This window comes from Salvelinus fontinalis, chromosome 1 (assembly GCF_029448725.1).
Source record: "Salvelinus fontinalis isolate EN_2023a chromosome 1, ASM2944872v1, whole genome shotgun sequence".
NCBI classification, from domain to species: domain Eukaryota; kingdom Metazoa; phylum Chordata; class Actinopteri; order Salmoniformes; family Salmonidae; genus Salvelinus; species Salvelinus fontinalis.
The window spans coordinates 60,496,392-60,517,128 of record NC_074665.1 but is presented as its reverse complement, the minus strand read 5'-3'; the positions used below and the strand labels follow the sequence as shown (position 1 = coordinate 60,517,128).

The following is a 20,737-nucleotide window of genomic DNA, read 5'->3' as shown; positions in this document are numbered from 1 at the left end:
TGTCAATGTTGTATTGGAGGCAAAGTCGGATGCAGGAGAGCAGAGTATAATGAACAGGCGCACTTTTAATAAAGTTCCAAAAATGAGAGCACTACATAAATCAAACGCGTTCAAAAAACGGAACATAAAAGTGAAGCGCGTAAACTAACACCACATAACATGAAACAATTACACACAAAACATGATGGGAAATAGAGGGTTAAATACAAGTAGATTGTTTGGACATAAACATTACACAACAAGTTGGAAATTGCAAATTCAACAATACGTGGTTTGGAAGGAATCAGTGGGTAACTGCAAGCATTGGAGTGGGTGTGTGGTCCAAACATTGGAGTAGGTGTGTGGTCAGTGGAGTGGGAAGTGGTCCAAGTCTGTGTTTAAGGGTCTCTTTTCCATTGGCCATGCTGTCAATCCAGCTTGACTACTGCCGTGTTCGAAACAACTGGAAACTCGGAACTAGGAAATATCAGACTACAGTGAGTTAAAGACAACTGGGAACTTGGAACTAGGAAATATCAGACTACAGTGAGTTAAAGACAACTGGGAACTCGGAACTAGGAAATATCAGACTACAGTGAGTTAAAGACAACTGGGAACTCGGAAGAAAACGCTCCGACTAGGAAAATACACTTTGAACGGTCATCTAATTCAGAATTCCAAGTCGGGAACTCTGGCCTCTTTCTAGAGCGCCGACCTGAAGATCACTGATGTCATGAGTCAACCTTGCTTTTTTCAGAGTTCCCAGTTGAAACCACCATAATCCAGAGAATACCAGACCCATGCGCCACCTTCCTGTTCAAGTGAGCACAGTACAACAAGGTGAGTCCAAAAATGTCTTGTATGCTGCTGCATAAATTATGTAATATGCCAGGGAGATATGTATACTGTAGCTAAGAAAGTAATACTAAGTGTATGTTGTGTAGTAAGCTGTTAGTAACCCATGTGCATGACCCTCACCCTAATAATTTGGTCCCTTTTCCCCTCACAACTTAGCCTACTGTTCTGACTTGGTGGTGCACATTTCGCCAAGACCCTGTTTTAGAAAGAGGGATTCATTGTCTTTAGCATACATTGTCTTCTTATATGCCCCCTTTATTTATCCTAAGGTTCTGACTTGGTGTACAGGGAGAATATTGTAAGAACAGCCCATGTTCTGAATTCTGTCGCTGTACATTTCAAAAGTGTTGAGGAAATTGTTATATTCACTACGTCAGTCCTAGCTCGCTCATTAATGTCTTAATCAAAATTACGGATTTCCTCTTATGCGCTCGTCGTCCACTTATGCCATAGTTTGTACATCTCAATTGTCAGTAGAAACCTCATTTGTTTAAGCAAGTCAACCACATCAGCTATGTTTTTTTGAAGGCAGTAAATGAGGCTGAATTTTCTGTTTCGCAAGGCTCAGCGGATAGCCAGGTGTAGCAGTGGTAAGGTGTTGGGACTATTGTTGGGACTCTGCTGTTGGGACAGCTTTATGTAGGCCCTAACAGTTTGTGAGCACCGTTTGTCACCGTTTTGGTGCAATTAATGTATTGTTTAGTGGCTTTGCTGGCATGCATAAAAAAACATTTTTTATTCATGCCAGCAAAGCCACTGTATGATATATTGTATGTATAACTTTGATGGTAAACAATTAGCAACTTAACTTCTGAACAGCCTCTTTAATTAGCCAAAACAACACACTAAGAACAACTCTATGAATTTAAGTGTTCACATTTCTCCAGCCCCAATCCTCAGCTTAGCAAACCATTGGTGGCTTCTGTTATGTTCGAATTAAGGAGTGGGCCTTTAATTAGCCAAAACACAGCCGAAACGACACCTGTAACAACATGGCCCTTTTACTTAGAATACTGCAGCCCTTAACCCAACAGCTTCAAAACACTGTAGCATCCGCCTGCTGTTGGAGAACAGAGCGGTCGATAGGCTTAAAAGGTTATGCTGGATCAATAGCAAGTTGTTTTGGGCACCAGAGCTATTATATTAATGTCATCCTGAGGAATAGTCCCTGTCCAGGCAGGGTAGCCTGTCTGCTCTGGTCTGGTCCTGTTTTAATAAAGCATCTCAGAGTATTGGAGTACTGATCTAGCATCAGTTTTCCTTTTAAATCATAGTGAATAGTATTACATGGACACAGTGTCTCAGAGTAGGAGTACTGATCTAGGATCAGTCTTTTAAATCATAATGAATGTGATTGCATGAACAAGAGGGGGCTGATCCTAAATCAGCAGCACTCATACTCTAAGACACGTTATGAATACAAACCCTGGTCTCCTTTTTAGGCCTTGACGTGGTGCACCAGGGGGTCCAGCCTGAGGCTTTCCATGGGCTTAAACTCTGGTGTTTTACTGGAGATAGTTAGTCACCATTAAGGTAGTGCCAGGTGTATTTCTCCTCTCAAAGTATTCATTTTCCATGTAGCCTCCAAGGTCAGAGGAAGAAGCCTACTATTAATAGACAGCATTACTACTTTAGCCATCACCAGGCGCAGGACAGGCTAGAGTGCCACCGATACTTTCAACCCAGATAATAAGCATAGCCTGGCATATCCTGATTTCACTGTGTTTCACCATTGTTTCTCTTCAGCGACATCAGTTTTGATGAACAGGCTATCATAGTCAGTCTCATCTAAAAGAACAACTACACCTGCTAAGTGTGTGTGTAATCTTGACCCTGGCCTTGGGGTCAGATAACATATAACATAACATCACATATTGTAATGAGACTGTATTGACTTTGCACAACTCTAAACAAGGGGAAAACCCTGCTTTCTGGTTGACAAAATCGTATCTAGGTATTTTTTAAACATGAAAACAAACAACTTTTACCTCCCACATTTCATTACATAAAACAGAACCAACCTTCCCTCAATCCCCCTGCCCCCATCCCTATATTCTATCCCCCTCTTCCTTTCCTTTGCTCACCCCCCTCATCCCCCCTCTTCTCCACCTCCTTCCCATTGCCTGAGGGAGCTGTTAGTGATGTGGATGCTGGCGCTCTATTGTGAGTGCTCATTGATCGCCGCTCCATTCGCTGCCTCGCTCTCCACAGCCAGTTCAGCTAGTCAGCATGGGGTGCAGCCTGTCTGCTTTATCTGTCACCACTAGGGAAAGAGATGGAGGGAGAGAGAGAGGGGTAGAGAAAGGGAGGAAGAGAGAGAGAGTGATAGGGAAGAGAGAGAGAGGGAGGAAAGAGAGAGACAGAGAGAACAGAGAGAGGGAAGAGAGAGATAGGGAAGAAAGAGAGAGAGGAAAGAGAGAGACAGAGCGAACAGAGAGAAAGAGAGAGAGGGAAGAGAGAGAGAGGAAAGAGAGAGACAGGGGGGACTAAAAAGCCACCTCAACTCTCCAAAAGTGGCAGTCAGAAGCATCTGTTTTCTGTCTCGTTCTCTCTCTCTCTGTTTCTCAGAGTCTGAAGATAATCAATAGGGTACTCAAGCGGATTTATCGCGTCTTGTTTTCAAATAGAGCTCCTCTGCCTTTCTCTGTGGGGGCTGATCCATTCACTACCCTGCCAACACACACACCTGTCACTCAACACGAACACATATACGTTTGTGCGTGAGTGCATGCAAGCGTTCTTGCGCGTGTGTGTGACCAGGATTCTGGTGTAGGTAAAGAACACCAGGTAGAGGATCTGTTGTAAACAGCCATCAAACCTTTGAGTCTGTCCCATATGACACCCTATTCCCTATGTAGTGCACACACTACTTTTGACCATGGTCCATAGGGCTCTGCCATTTGGAATGCAACCTCTGTTTGAACATAGAGAGCTGATGTCTGCACAACTGAGTCTCCCTCCATCATAGAGCTGTATGAAGCCCTAGCAACATCCATCTTCACTCCCCCCGTGCACTGTCAGAGACAAACACACACGCATAAACACACACATACACACACACACACTCACTTAAGAGAGTCTTGATTGTTTTAATTGTTCATTAACAATATCAACATAACACACTGCCTAAAATCATGCACTACTACACAGTGCATTAACCTTGTTGGAGCTGACATACTTTTTTCTTTGTTCTCTATTGATGCATTCACTGGGCTCCCTTGCATTGTTGTGTGTGTGTGTGTGTGTGTGTGTGTGTGTGTGTGTGTGTGTGTGTGTGTGTGTGTGTGTGTGTGTGTGTGTGTGTGTGTGTGTGTGTGTGTGTGTGTGTGTGTGTGTGTGTGTGTGTGTGTGTGTGTACATGTCCGTGTGCTTGTGCAAGCATGTGTGTGTCTGTGTGAAATTATACATGCAACCCAGTCAAGCTGAAGTCACCCCACCTATAATCCATCCATCTTCCAGGCAGCCATCTGGCTATGTTGTTCTGGAGAGCTGGAGCAGTGGGCCTGCCTGCCCTGGGACTTCTGACAACAAGACTGCTTTGAACTCTGAGTGAGTGTGTGTGTGTGTGTGTGTGTGTGTGTGTGTGTGTGTGTGTGTGTGTGTGTGTGTGTGTGTGTGTGTGTGTGTGTGTGTGTGTGTGTGTGTGTGTGTGTGTGTGTGTGTGTGTGTGTGTGTATGAGGTTGAGTGTGCTGCTGAGTGTGTTTGTGTGTGGCTGAGTGACCGGTAGCAGGTCTGCTGACATCAGTAATGAACCCTTTCATCTTTGGATGACATCACAAAACTATGATTGATGACCCAGAACAGATAGTGCTATGATACGGCTGAAAAGTAGATGACAATAAGCCACAATGGTGCACTTGAGCACAGAGCCTTGGTTAAAGTCTTTGAGGCTTTTGTTACATAGAGAAATCCATCTCTGTAGCAATAATATTGAGGCTAGTCTGGTTCTGTTCATATAGAGCTGTAGGTCTAGTGTTATTATAATATTTATGGAAAATTAGGTGCTTCAAGAATTTCAGGCAACTATCCCTCTCACAAGATGCCTGATAAATATTAATACACTTCTATGGGTTATAATCGTATTTCTAAGGCGATTTAACACTTCATAAGAAAACACATTAAAGGAAGAGGTAGTAGAACTCAATTGTCTCTGTGATCCATTAAAGAGAGAATGTTAGGAAAGACAGCAGCTTCATACACTTCAATATAAATATGTTGTTTAAACAAACACTCATTGCATCACAGAGAGATCCTCATATACAATACACTCTGTCAACATGTAAACCACAGAGACAAATCAGATCACAGCCCATCACATGTTCACAGAAAGACCACTCTGACATTGAACATTCCCTCCCTCCCTCCCTCCCTCCCTCCCTCCCTCCCTCCCTCCCTCCCTCCCTCCCTTTCTTTCTTTCTTTCTTTCTTTCTTTCTCTCTCTCCCTTTCTATCTCTCTGTCCCCCTCCCTTTCTCTCTCCCTCTTTCTATCCACCCACCTCTCCCCTCTATCTCGCTCTCTCTCTCCTCTCTCCCTCTTTTCCCCTCTCTATCCCTTCTCTCTCCCTCTTCTATAACGAACACAATCTCCTTCTAAGAAATGCCCCCCGTAATAAAAATGACTGACTGCCGTTCGGAGCAGATGATGTCAGCCTCCACATTTATCCCTGCCAGCCTGTGTGGAGAGGAGTGCTGTCCTGTGTGTGTGTGTTTCCTGTCCCGACTAAGAGACAGGGTGTCCTTGAGACATTCTGCTCTGTGACAACCAGGCCCGGGTGGAGTGAAGCCCCCATGATATTTCTGCCTGGGTGGGGTTGACCCCCAGTCTCCAGCTCCCAGCCCCCCATAACATTACTGTCACTAGCACTGAAGGAGGGAAGCTAATGATGGCTGTTGGTCAGTATGTGTGTCCATATGGCAGAGGAGAGTATTAATCAAAAATATTTCTGAACCTGGATTTGTATAATATTTGTATAATATTTAAAATTACAACTACATCGAAATCAACCAAAAAGCCATCCAAATAGGGTCCTAACACTCTTTATAGTCTTTGTTTTGTACTCTCCCGAGAGGTCTTAGCCCTGCTCTCTTTTCTCTCTCTTCCTGCTCTCACCCTTTACAGCCCACCAGGGGGACTACTTTTCAACAGAAAACCCTTTGTGTGTGTGTGTGTGTGTGTGTGTGTGTGTGTGTGTGTGTGTGTGTGTGTGTGTGTGTGTGTGTGTGTGTGTGTGTGTGTGTGTGTGTGTGTGTGTGTGTGTGTCAAACCCTGTCGTGTAATGCGAAGGGGGAGAATTTAAACCTGAAGTACCGTTTAAATCAATCACCAACTCTAGAGGAACTGCCTATTGGAGCACATTCTGCTGTTGTAGTTCTTCACTATCTGAGTCATTGATAATATCCGAGAACAAATACCTTTGATTTATACAAAGTAGTAACTTTAAAAGTTTATCAAATAAAAACAAGTGATTATTTTTAAGCTAGACTAATATAATTTACATTATTATGATACCATTATTGGAACGATATGTATTATCTGATATTATTGTAATGATATGCGCTGAGTTTTGGGAAGCAAGTTCAGGGAGTGAGTGTTTTAATAAATAAACTCAACATAATATAAAACAAGAAACACGAACAACGCACAGACATGACACTGAAACAGAAACAATGACGCCTGGGGAAGGAACCAAAGGGAGTGACATATATAGGACAGGTAATCAGGGAGTTGATGGAGTCCAGGTGAGTCTGATGATGCGCAGGTGCACGTAACGATGGTGACAGGTGTGCGCCATAACGAGCAGCCTGGTGACCTAGAGACCGGAGAGACACGTGACAATTATTTATGTAACATTCACACTCAACCACATTCTTAAAAATAAAGGTGCAAGTTAGAACCAAATAAGGTTGTTGAGAGCGATGCCATTGAAGAACCATACAAAAATCCAAACCCAGAAATGTTTCGGCCCTCCAGGACCAGAGTTGAATATCCTAACTGTAACCCGAACCTCTAACCTTACCATAACCATAACCCTAACCCTAACCGTAACCCTTACCTTAACCATTTAAAATTTCAGCTTCAATGGGGTAGGGATGTCCCAGTGTTCCTGATCATATGGACCAGATTCCTGCTGTAGGGTTTTAAGATAATTCAATACATATTTCATAAGGCCTTCATTTGAGGGCCTAGTTTTACCCGAATACAGTGACCTAAAACTCATAGTTTATAGGCCACATCAGGCCTGAAAGTCACATTGTGATGGCTTGCAATGTGATTTGTAATTCCTATTGAAATCCAGCCAAAGTGGGGATATACAACATTTTAAAAATGTATTCACCCACAACCTGCATTGGGATGAGTAAGATATGACGCTACCTTGAACAGCTGAACCTGAACAACCATTTCAGTAATGGGTAAATAAGTCAAAGTAACATATTGGAATAGTTTAGAAACATTTATGTTATTTATATTTGAGTAGCATCGGATTAATTCATCAAAAACATACATATTGAAACAAACAATTAAAAAAATCTTCCTGCAAAGGAGCAAGCTGGGAATGACTATGATCGGCATGGTTTTGATTCAACTCTGGTTATTAACACCGACATTGGAGTTATTTTACACCACTGAGTGTTAATTTCACTCTTTACAGTGTTAATTTAACTCTTGAATCAACACTAGAAATGTTACACTGAAAAATAAACAGTAGTTAACACTGGCTTCCATTCCATACACTGAAGGCTCCCATACATTTCAAGAACCATTTAGAATTCTGAAGAACCGTAGATGCCAAGTCAAGAACCCGCCACTTAACTGTAAGGTTCTTTATTGGGCAATAGTTCTCCAAGGAAATTTAGAGCTGAGGAAGAACCATGTAAGAATCTTTATTTTTTTACTTGCAAGGTCTTATTACATTACTCATTATATAATATTGCATGACTATTAACTTAAAATGTACTGACTGCTTGTATAACAAATATTTAAATAATGAAGCACTACCTAGAAGTCCAATGCTGCAACACTGCATGACTTGTAGAGAAAGAGAGAGAAGAAAAGAGGGGCAGAGACATGCAGGGAGAGAGAGAGAGAGAGAGAGGGAGGGAGGAAGAGAAACAAGCACAGCATGAGAAGTGAGTGATTCTATCTGATGCACTGTTCCAGCTTCGGCACTGCTTGGCCCTCCCTCCGGGCAGTTCAGCTGTGCTTCACTAGCTGAGAAGAGTCTGCCTGCTCTCTCTCTATCTCTCTCTCTCCTCTGTGTGTGTGTGTGCGCGTGCGTGCGTTTGCGCGCATATCTGCATTCATTCGTGTGTGTGCGCGCGTGTGTGTCGGGGGAGACGTTGTTCGGTTGTCACTAGTTACCACAGCCACAAAGTCATAAACCCCGCCCATTTCTATATTTTATCTTCTTAGAATGTGATTTTAAACCTAACCATAACCTTACCCAGCTGCTAACCTTATGCGTAATCATTAATCTGAAATGAAGACCAAAAATATCATTTTAGTTTTTATGAATTTTTACGATCTAGGCCGGGCCTAGCTAATTTTGACTTTGTGAATGTGGTAACTAGTGGAAACCACATTGTTCCTTGACGTCACCGATCAGCCAAGCCTACTGCTGTAGCCGCTGCTGCTCACTGCTCGACTCTCAAACATGTCTTTGTTATTCTGTAGCTTCCATTGGAGACCGGAGATTCGCAAAATACGGAACCTGATACTTCCCGAAGCACTGCATGGTGCTCTGGCTCTCTGTAGCCTACTGAGAGCGCATATGACATGTAAAAGATAGGCTATCAACCATGTTGTTATTCAGAGATGACGACGATGATGAGGAGGTGTAAGAAAATAATAGCCTAATCATAACAACAATCATTTGTGTATTTAATGAATATGCCACTAGCCCAATTTATTATATTAGCCTATTATTTCAATTAGGCTATGGTTATAATGATTATTATTATGAGTATTGTGAATAGTGTTTTATTATTATTATTATTACAAAGGCATAGGCTATTTGCAGTGATTTGTGTATTAGCAGCGTTATTAGCCTTCTATTCGTTATTATTATAATTTATATAATTAATATTAGTCCTAATATACATCTATTAAATTGTAAAAATGGTTTAAAAACGTTTTTTAGTGATATGATTTCAACAGCTTAGAAGTATTTAAATAATGTATTCAGATGGTTTAACATGCATCACCAAACACATCACCTCCACTAAAAATCGAAATTCAAACGCTGTCGGTGGTCGAATGATTTCACTCCCGTCCGTTCAGAGGTTTATAGCCTTCTGTATGGTCGGTCTGTCACTCCTGGAGTATTCCTAAATCGCTCCCACCACTTGAATCTGGGACACATTTTGTCAGCAGCCCCGAAGCATGGCTCCCTCTGTGGTAACTGAACAGCCAGTGTAATTTGACACTTCAACTTGCTGTGGCTCTGTACGGTAGTTGATTCAGTCACTCACACACACCAACGGTACAGTGGGCGCTATTTTCTTGTATTTTAAAGTGAAAAGGAACGCAGTATACACGAGATTCGGGAAAACAAAGTGGATTTCTTCTTCTAGCCGAGGTTCCAAGCTAAAAGTAAGTTCCGTTCCTTGGTTGTTTCCGTATCGTAGGCTATTCTATCACACCTTGCCGTGGGTTGGTTGCACAGAGAGACAGGATTTTGTGTGTGGTCATTACTGCCTTGGATGGGTTCGCTTCTCGCTGCCCAGACTCAACCCCAGCGCTAACAATAGACTGACCTCCTAGAAGCCAGAGAATCAGAACAGAACTAGCCGTTATATTTAGCCTAAACTGGATAGCGGGTTTTGCTTTTGTGCCCGAGTCTGCCTAGGAATAAATCCGTCTAGCTAGATCTGGTCCGTGCATGCGTTTAGCCTACATTGAGCAATGTCCTATCCTCAAGTCACTTTAACATAGTGTGAGACGAGGTAGCCTAGCTAGCTACGAGATATGGAGGTGCATGCTCGTCTGTAGAGATATGATGGGTGCATGATTTCACATTGGTGTATGTGCATGTTTATGGGTTTGTAAAATAGGCTCCATATGCTCGAGAAGGCTGTTTGATTGTTGGTAAACAATTTACGTTAATCAGCTCGCTGAGCAGATGGGAATGTTAATCTTGGAATGTACGGGTATGTCAATAGTTCATTGAGGAAAAAAAGGCTGGACTGAGTTGACTACTTTCTAATAGCCTACCTGTTGTAATAATAGCATATCACAAAGACTTGCCGTTAGCTGTATTGGCATGTTCTTAAAGTGTTCAAATGAAGGCCTATGTATCTCCCGCTCGCAATATGTATTCTAACTATTCTTTGTAGCCTATCCGTGCCCCGCATAGGTTATTATGTCACTGTTAAAATAACCTTTCTATCTTGCATTATATTTGTTCTATCAGACATGCACAAATGTGCCATTTATTGTGGAAGGCTGATTCATTTCAACAACCTTCCCGACTGCGCTATTATACGGCCAAAAGTGGAGCTGAGAGACAAGAGCTTAGCTCTTATGGTTGGGCCGCTGTGTGTGCAGCGGGCGGCGGAGTCTCTGGCGAGCCCTCCCTGATAAATTCCTCCGTCTGGATGTGAGGCCAGCCGGGGCAGCGGCGGGCGGGCCTCCCGGTGGGTGGGAGGGAGAAGAGGAGGGAGCAGCACTGGCTTCTCTTTCATTGCTCTCTCCACTCGGACCATGAGGGGGGAGAGAGAGAGCAGCCAAGTCACAGCGGAAAACCCTGTAGACTGCACTGAACGAACGGGAGGAGAGGGAGGGAGAGAATACCCCTTTCCTCTCTCGTTAGTGAAGCTGGGGAGTTGGAGGAAACACTAGTTGGAGCGGCTGCGTTAGTTCAGAGGGAAAGTATGGATGTGTGATTTCACTTCAGATGTCCAATCAAATGGTATTTGTCACATCTCTACACAACAGGTGTAGTAGACCTTACCGTGAAATGCTTACTTATAAGCCCTTAACCAACAATACAGTTCAATAAATAGTTAAGAAAATATGTACTAAATTAACTAAAGCAAATGTATAAAAATGTAAAGGGGCATGGTTAAGTAATCAGATTGATCCCACTTCAGTGAAACTCATACTCCCACAGGGCTATTGGCTATTATAGAATCCCTGCACATGAATGGTTTGCGTTTATGTTATGATATAGGTCATTTAATGTACAATAATCACAGTTGCAATATGAAAATATGTACCATGCTGTCACTGTCCTGAACAAAAGTGGAATGTTTTAGGTTTATAATTGATTAATAGATGCAACGTGTAACAATGTGTTAATAACATGCATTAGTTACAGATTACAGTTAACAACACTTCTAAAGTGGAAGTAAAGCCTCACACCACACACACCCTATCTCACTGGTCAGTCGAGTTAACAGGTGACAGTTGTATGAGAGAAGCTCATCCATCCAACCTTTTCATCTATTAGCAGTCATGAAGGAAAGCAGACGAGGAATGAAAGCCAATCAATACAATTGGAACGCAATGCTGTGTTTATGGGCTGTCTGTGTGGGTGAGTGGATAAGTGGAGAAAATGAGACAATGAAAGGAAACAAGGAAATGAACCATATGCATATTGAAACTAGGCATGTATGTGTATTATGATGCTGTTGCTCCTCACTCAGAAATCAGTAGTCTCACCCACAGCCTCACTACTCAGGAAATGTATACTAGAGCTGGGGCGATAAACCCCAAATGATCCACACTGACCATACCAATCAATTAACGCAAGCATTTTACTGATATCGTTCCTTACGATAAGTTGCCTATACTAGAGAAATGTGAAGTTTAAAATGAAATAAGTTTGCTAATATGGGTGATTGTTAATGGGACAATTGATTGCCACAACCATCAAACTAGAAGTAGTAGTTTAAAGGTGCACAATAATGTTACAAACGTATCTTTCTATTTATCGTTATTGCATCAATTCTGGCAATTTATTGCAATATGGATTTTTGTCAATATCGTCCAGCTCTAATGTATGTAAACTGCTGTTGCTCCTCACTCAATCATAAATCCGTAGTAGTTCCATGCTTCTTCCTCTTCTATCTATTCAAATTCCCCACCCACAGACTCAGAGCCTAGAGCTGAGAATGTAGAACCTGCACTACACTATTCACTGCAATGACAGCTTGACTTTTCACCTTACTGTTAGTATTCTATTGTGGAGTATTATGAAATTGTTGGCTGGCGTTCAATCAGACTCACTAGACATGGATTCTCTGTCTGCTTGTGTCTTGCCGTCGGCCCATATACCACCCACTCCCCTCACATCCGTCTGTCTGTCCCATAGCAGAAGACAACCTTTGTTTCTGTCTGTCAGATTCTCTCTGTTTTGTTGAACATATCATAGTTGTTTTTAAAATGCTTCAATTTGCCTTTTGGATATTCTAGAAATGTACAACAGGGAAAATATCTCCAAGTAGAGAAATATGTCAAGGAAAATGCTTCCCCCACAGACCACATTGTCAGTGCTTCATATTAGGGAAATCTACACTGCACTGTCATTTGTACATATTACTTCATATCTAAAGTGTTCCATTATAATTTGACTGCATCAGACTCACTCAGTGTTCACTCCATTTAATGTATTATCTCTCTCCAAAAGGTTATTGATTCATTTGACTGCATAATAGTCTCCTGGTCGTAATTCCATTTGATTTGAACTGTTTGTGCAGCATTAGCTGTAGTTGCGTATTTTCTGGAACTCGACTTGCTGTTGCAAAAAAATATCAGCTGCTGCTCAGTCACTCCATGGCTCCGCTGCTGGTTGTACACAAGAGTTAGAATAAACCTAGTTATTTGTCTGTTGTAACAGTAATGTTAGGCTATTGCAAACATAAGAACGACACAAACAGGTTGTCTAGCAATTTCATGTTATTTCTTCTGGAAGGGTGTTACATGAAGCTATTTAGGCAAGCTAATATCCTACACAGCATATCAAACAAGCAAGAAACAGACAGGCAGTCAATAGCGTTTTTTTAATGTCATTTTTTCATCATCATTGCAACATTGTCTAAACAGGAGGCAGACTGCTGGCTAAATGGGAGCATAACTATAAAGATTACGGAAGCCTTCATATATATTTTTGGAACGTCCTTTCAAATTGCAGCTGTCCATTAATATGAGGTAGAGAGAGAGGCTACATCATCATATTGATCAAATTGGTTTGGTACTTGGTATTTTATTAGGATCCCCATTGGCTGTTGCAAAAGCAGCAGCTACTCTTCCTGGGGTCCAGAGGGTTCAGACGATTCACACACCTGTGAGTGCTGCCCGCCTGCTGCCCTGTGAGGCCTATCTATCCATTTACCTCTGCCAATCAGCCTCAGACCAGTCTTCTAGGGGGAAGGTCAACCGGTACCACCCACTCGTTTAATAAGAGCCTTTACTACAGTAAGTTATTAGAACAGCTAATAACTTCAGTCTCTAAAAGTGCCTTACCGTGAGAGAGGCAGAGTGAGCGAGAGAGAGAGAGAGTGGTAGATACAGAGAGGTAGAGAAACTGTATGTGTGAGTGAGAGAAGCAGAAACAGAGAAAGTGAATGTGAGTGAGCAGAGAGAGATGGGAAATAGAGAACTCACTGGCCTTACCCTGTCACTGGCTTATGCATGTTTGATTTGACGTTCGTTGGTTCTTTGAGTAACGAGTGCAGGGAAGGGAATGTCACAATGGCCACGTCCTGTTCAGTTCCATTCTGTAGTGACTGTCTGAACAGTGCTGGAGCAGGGGTCCTTGAATCAGAAATGACACCTGGCTAGGAGGCTACACAGAAACAATATGAGAGTTCAAGGAGAACAAGGACGAGGAGAACAAAATGTTCCCTACGACCGTCCGTCTGTCTGTCCATCCACCATGACTACCTGTTTCACTGCTTGACTGACTGGTTGACTGGCTGGCTGGCTGCCTGCACTCAAGATTTCTCACCATCGGATGCAATTACCTTCACATTTTTACTGCTGATGAAATCTTCCCTCACTGGCAGTGAAGTGTGTGTGATCAGAGAGAGGGAGAGAGGGATTGTGTGTGTTTTGTTAGTCTGAGCAATGTGCGTGTGTGTATGTTTGTCTTGTAAATCCTGTTCAAACCAGACAAATGCATTGTCCTCATCTTCAGAATGTGTTGTTTTCTTGTGAGTTCAGTACAGTAGGGCTGTGTCGCACATGCACCCTTTTCCCATATAATGCACTACTTTTGTGCACGGCTTTGGTCAAAAGTAGTGCACTATATAGAGAATAGGGTGCCATTTGGGACGCAGCCTAGCTCATTAGTCTCTTCTCTGTCTCCATGCTGGGTTGGTGAGTTCAGTGTGTCAGCTTTCCTTTCTGTGAGCTGTCAGGGTCATGTGGCGCTCATTTGATAATATAAACTGGGTGGTTTGAGCCCTGAATGCTGATTGGCTGACAGCCATGGTATATCAGACCGTATACCACGGGTATGACGAAACATTTATTTTTATGCTCTAATTACATTGGTAACTAGTTTATAATAGCAATAAGGCACCTCGGGGGTTTGTGATATATGGCCAATATACCACGGCTAAGGGCTGTAACCAGGCACTCCACGTTGCATTGTGCAGAAGAACAGCCCTTAGCCGTGGTAAATTGGCCATATACCACACCTCCTCGAGCATTATTGCTTAAATATAGCCTCCCTGATTGTATGCAAGTGTACTACAGCCTCTGCAAAGCCTCTGTACTCAAATGTATTAGTATAAGTGTGTGTGTGTGTGTGTGTGTGTGTGTGTGTGTGTGTGTGTGTGTGTGTGTGTGTGTGTGTGTGTGTGTGTGTGTGTGTGTGTGTGTGTGTGTGTGTGTGTGTGTGTGTGTGTGTGTGTGTGTGTGTGTGTGTGTGTGTGTGTGTGTGTGTGTGTGTGGAAGATGGAGAGTTATGGTTTATAGACTGTATGAAGGCGGTAGAATCACATCCAACATGCCCTCTAGGGATACATACTGTACTTGTTCTCTGACAGACATTTGCATAGACATTTGTACACAGAGCGAATGTCAAACGTTAGAAGATATTTGGGTGTTGTGTAATAGAGAAAAGAAGACTTCCTTAATTACATTCATATTATTCTAAATGAATGTCACAGGAAATCATCAATTACAAAATATGTCATACTAGCATTTGTGAATGACGGACCCTATTCAATCAAAACTGCTATGCATGCAGTATCCACATTTCCTGAGTAAGGAATATTCAGGCAGTAATAGGCGAGGCGAGTTCGTTACACTAATATACAGATGAGTTTCTGTTTTTGTTGCACACTGTAAACATTGTTTAGTTGTTTGCCCACATGTCCCAAGATCAAATTGGCATGCCACTGCAAACCCACTTCCCAGGACAGCTCTGTCTCTCCCTGTCTGCCTGCCTTCTCACAACAACTCAGCCAGCAGAGAGAGTGTCCTTTGGAGAGAGAGAGAGTGTGTGAGAGAGAGTTTTTGACTGTGACGTGTTTGTGCTCTCTGTGTGCGCTCTCTGTGTGCATTAGTGTGTGTGTGTGACACCTTCCCCTCATTGTGACTCTGGCAGTGTGAGGCAGGCTGTTTCTCTGTGTGTGTGTGTGTGTGTGTGTGTGTGTGTGTGTGTGTGTGTGTGTGTGTGTGTGTGTGTGTGTGTGTGTGTGTGTGTGTGTGTGTGTGTGTGTGTGTGTGTGTGTGTGTGTGTGTGTGTGTGTGTGTGTGTGTGTGTGTGTGGCAGTTTCCCAGGGTTCTAAGCCCTGCCGGTCCTTTCATACCCCTGCTGCCTGGGCGGCTCAGATAAAGAGACATATTTAAAACCTCCTCCCTCGCTGTGGAGAGAGAGAGCGAGAGAAAGAGACAGAGGGAGAGAGAGAGCGAGAGAAAGAGACAGAGGGAGAGAGAGAGTGGGAGATGAGAGCAAGAGAGAGGGCAGGAGGAAAAGCGTATTTGTCTCATCCCATGACAGCTGTTGTGTACATGTCTAATTAAAATAGTTGAATCACTTCAGTGATTCAGTGAAATCATATCACTCAAAAATACTGTTTAACTAAACTACAGAAATAAAACTATATTGAAAATGTATTTTTAATACTTAGTCTTTAATCAATTACCAGTTACCATATCTGCAATCAATCTCCCCGGTTTATCAGCAAATCGATGTGTTTCACCAGATACAGTATTATGTTCCTCTCTCCCATGCAGTAGTAGAATGGCTGTTGTTCCTAGAAGACAGAAGCCATTGTTGAACTGATCGTTTATCATTTCAGTAATGGGAGCAGACTAATCATGTGTGTGTGTGCGTGTATTCTGGAGACTAGCGAGGATCCACTGCGTGGTGCTTGCCAGGGCCCAGCCTCCAAAACAATGTTTGTCATTGTCTCCCCATGCCATCTGTTGAAAAACAACGGCACTCTCTCAAAATGAAATAAAGATGCTCAAATCCCTGTTTCTCAGGAACATATGTGTATAAACCAAGAACAACAAAAGGCTATAGGAAGCAAGGCAGATGACTTCAAATTTAGCAGAATTTGGAATTGTCAGGGCAGCGAGCTCTAGAGTCAGTTGGTTTGGGAACACTTTCTATGAAGTACAAACGTATAATCAGGGGCGCAACTTTTACTGGGGACGGGGCGGACATGTCCCTCCCACATTTTGAAATTGCATTTTTGTCCCCCCCAGTTTTATCATTGGAATGTGATACAAAACGAGGCAACGGGGTGCTTTAGGACCATGCGGACGTCTCTGAGTAGTCGGGTAGACTGGTTGGAGTGTTTATCCGACTGGATTAAATAAAATAAAAAATAAAATGTCTAAAACCATAGCGCCCCTGCATATAATACTTCATAACATCCTTTATATCCTTATCCTTTACATCCTTTATAATACACATAAAATGTAATGTTATTTCCCTTACAACTGTTAGGAGTTTCACCTTTCTGCTTCCTAATAGAGGAGGAAAGGAAAAGCTGATCCCAGATCTATGCATAGTGTGCTGGGTGGGATTGTAAAGAGCAGACACGGACAGGGATTAGGCCTAAGAATTAGGGCTTGCCTGCCTGTGTACTGTACGCACACACCTCTCTGGCTGTCATGTTGGAAGTACATGTCTTCCTGATATATCTTATCAATATAATTGTATATCATCAGAGGAGTGTGTCTGTGTGTGTTTGTATGCGACATAGCGTCAGAGTGTGGTGGTGGGGGGTGGGGGTGGGGGTGCCTTCCTGTCTTTATTTTCTCTGGAATTCCTTTGTTTTTGGAAGTCCGGAACGGAACAGGAGAAACTGAATCTGCGTGTTGCCTCGGGGCATGTTCTCCTTGAAAAGACACCCACCGCCGCAAATAGGTTTCTGTGGCTGATGTTTTCAAAGCCAGGAACAGCCAAGGTGCTTTTCTCCTCTCAGCATATAACAGTTCAGCAGGCAACAAAACAGATACTGCTACTTCTGCAAAAATATTTTCAAAGGATCCTATTAGCACTAGCTATTCTGCCTTTAGGCCGCTAGTTTACTAAAGGTTTAACCCTCGCACACTCATGTTGAAGCTGTCCTCAATACCTTAAAGTTAGACTTGTCAATTAAAAGATTAACTCTCAACCCCAATTTCAGCCTTTGCCCAAACCCTTCAAATAAAATAAAAAATGCATTCAGGTGAGAAGTTGTAGGTGGGGCATTTTCTCATAAATATTCATTTTGGGGGAGGGTAAACATAGTTGTACCTGATCCCAACACTTTCTTACTAAAGAATACTTACCAGAAGTCTATGGAAGTCTACGAGTGATTTAATTAAATCTTAAATTGTAATGGGCAAAAGATAAATCAATGTCTTGTTTGCAATATCATGTTTCCTTTTCCTAAGTGGGTATGCATTTTTTGTGACAAAATTCAAATTCAAAGTAATATATTAAATTATAATGGTCATGAGGATGCATGAAGCCTGCCAATTTGGAAAAAGAAAAAAAACGGTGTTTAATATTTAATTTCCAGTAGTGCTGAGCGATTAACCGACATTTCGGTTATTTTTAGTTTTTTAAATAACTAATTGACAGAGGTTGGTTCAATTATTTGAATTCCTTTTTGTTTGTTTTTACCTGTGAGCTCGATGTGCAGTTTCTGTAGAGAAAAATCAGATCAAGTCTGAACTGTGCGATGTAGTAGGGAGTTGTAGTTTCCAACAGCCCAATATTCTACATCGTTTAGCGCAGAGAACATGTTAAGTTTTTACTACAATAACCATAATCCATTGTGCGCCTGCTTAAACTGTCCGTTGTGTGGTGAAAGACAGAAAGATTGAGAAAAGAGAGAATGTGCGATACAGAGAGATAGAAAACAGTTGCTTTACGAGCCTGAAAATACATGATCTAAGTGATAGTTGGTATTTAGCAGTCAGAAAAGTTTGCCGTGTTTACTTTGAAGAACTACTAAAATAGTGATTTTTGTCAGACAGCATAGGCAGCAGCTCTATATGAGACGATGACTTGGAATTAAATAATAGTTATCAAGTAAAACAAATATTTGATTAAAGTAAAGTAATAATAAATGGTTAATAAGTGATAAGCAGTACCACCATGGGACTTGTATGAATTGTTTTATTCTGTGTTGCTACAGCATTCAACCCACATAATGCATAACACATTTAATATCTAAAACAATCATCAAAACCGAAAAACCTTGATTATTTTTTAATAATCTAATCGAATCCGAACCGACCTCAAAAAGCACTAATCTCTCAGCACTAATTTCCATGGTACTATTCAGTATAACACTGATATGTAAAAACATGTACATGGTTAAATGACAAATCATTTCTCATGTTTGCCATTTTCTTTCCTTGTAACAGCATGAATCGTGACAAAAATAAAAAATAATTATACTTTTCCATGTGGTTTAAGACAAAATTCAAATGATTAATCAAATTTGATAAATCAATCACAATGCTTCATTTTGCTGTATCGTTTCCTGATTTCTCCTTTGCGCTTTCATTTTTGATGTGTGTTAGACCTATCAATCAAACACGGTGGGCAGGGTTTTGGTAACGTGAGGCGGAAGAGGTTGCCTTGATCAGAGAGGAAGAGGCGAAGATGTACTATACACTAGAGATCGACCGATTATGATTTTTCAACGCCGATACTGATACCGATTATTGGAGGACCAAAAAAAGCCGATACCGATTAATCAGACGATTTTTTACAAATGTATTTGTAATAATGACAATTACAACAATAGTGAATGAACACTTTTCTTTTACCCTAATATAATACATCAATAAAATAAATTTAGCCTCAAATAAATAATGAAACATGTTCAATTTGGTTTAAATAATGCAAAAACAAAGTGTTGGAGAAGAAAGTAAAAGTGCAATATGTGCCATGTAAGAAAGCTAACGTTTAAGTTCCTTGCTCAGAACATGAGAACATGGTGGTGGTGGTTCCTTATAACATGAGTCTTCAATATTCCCAGTTAAGAAGTTTTAGGTTGTAGTTATTATAGGAATTATAGGACTATTTCTCTCTATACCATTTGTATTTCATATACCTTTGACTATTGGATGTTCTTATAGGCACTTTAGTATTGCCAGTGTAACAGTATAGCTTCCGTCTCGAACCAGGAACACATCGACAACAGCCACCCTCAAAGCATCGTTACCCATCGCTCCACAAAAGCCGCGGCCCTTGCAGAGCAAGGGTACGTTAGCTAGCTGGCTAGCTGGCTATGGTGAGAGGCAAGTCAACAGGTTTTAAGAGAAATTAAATGGACATCTACTAAAATCATTCTGGTCTAACATAAAATAATATATATATGTATATATACACTACCGTTCAAAAGATCACTTAGAAATCTCCTTGTTTTTGAAAGAAAATCAATTTTTTTGTCCATTAAAATAGCATAAAATTGATCAGAAATACAGTGTAGACATTGTTAATGTTGTAAATTACTATTGTAGTTGGAAACTACAGATTGTTTTAGGGAATATCTACAAAGGTGTACAGAGGCCCATTATCAACAACCATCACTCCTGTGTTCCTATGGCACGTTCTTTTAGCTAATCTAAGTTGATCATTTTAAAAGGCTAATTTATCATTAGAAAACCATTTTGCAATTATGTTAGCACAGCTGAAAACTGTTGTCCTGATTTAAAGAAGAAATAAAACTGTCCTTCTCTAGACTAGTTGAGTATCTGGAGCATCAGCATTTGTGGGTTTGATTACAGGCTCAAAATGGCCAGAAAAATATAACTTTCTTCTGAAACTAGTCAGTCTATTCTTGTTCTGAGAAATTATGCAAGAAATTGCCAAGAAACTGAAGATCTCGTGCAACACTGTGTACTACTCCCTTCACAGAACAGCGCAAACTGTCTCTAACCAGAATAGAAAGAGGAGTGGGAGGCCCCGGTGCACAACTGAGCAAGAGGACACGTACATTAGAGTTTCTAGTTTGAGAAACAGATGCCTCACAAGTCCTCAACTGGCAGCTTTATTAAATAGTACCTGCAAAACACCAGTCTCAACGTCAACAGTGAAGAGGCGACTCCAGGATGCTGGCCTTCTAGGCAGAGTTGCAAAGAAAAAGCCACATACTGCCCAATAAAAAGATAAGATTAAGATTTGCACTAATGTGCACTAATGTCCATATTGCATATGGAGGTCCTGGGCTGGCGTGGTTACACGTGGCCTGTATTTGTGAGGCCGGTTCGATGTCATTGGACATTGCTGCAGTCAGCATGCCAATTGCACACTCCCTCAACAATTGAGACATCTGGGGCATTGTGTTGTGTGACCAAATTTTAGAGTGGCCTTTTAATTGTTCCCAGCACAATGTACACCTGTGTAATGATCATGCTGTTTAGTCAGCTTTTTGATATGCCACACCTGTCAGATGGATGGATTATCGTGGCAATAGAGGAATGCTCACTA

General features: G+C 41.6%; 1 protein-coding gene across 7 annotated transcripts in view; it reads left to right on the top strand.

Moving 5' to 3' along the window:
- The first annotated feature begins 9,048 nt into the window (after positions 1 to 9,048).
- LOC129858989 (zinc finger MIZ domain-containing protein 1-like) overlaps positions 9,049 to 20,737 on the top strand; it is a 209,539-nt gene continuing 197,850 nt past the window's right edge. For 4 of the 7 annotated variants that reach the window (XM_055928291.1, XM_055928299.1, XM_055928274.1 and 1 more), the window contains exon 1: positions 9,049 to 9,429. The gene's annotated coding sequence lies outside the window, so the exon portion shown is untranslated. The remainder of the gene's footprint in view (positions 9,430 to 20,737) is intronic. The other 3 variants (XM_055928306.1, XM_055928312.1, XM_055928320.1) reach the window with 2 other exon arrangements.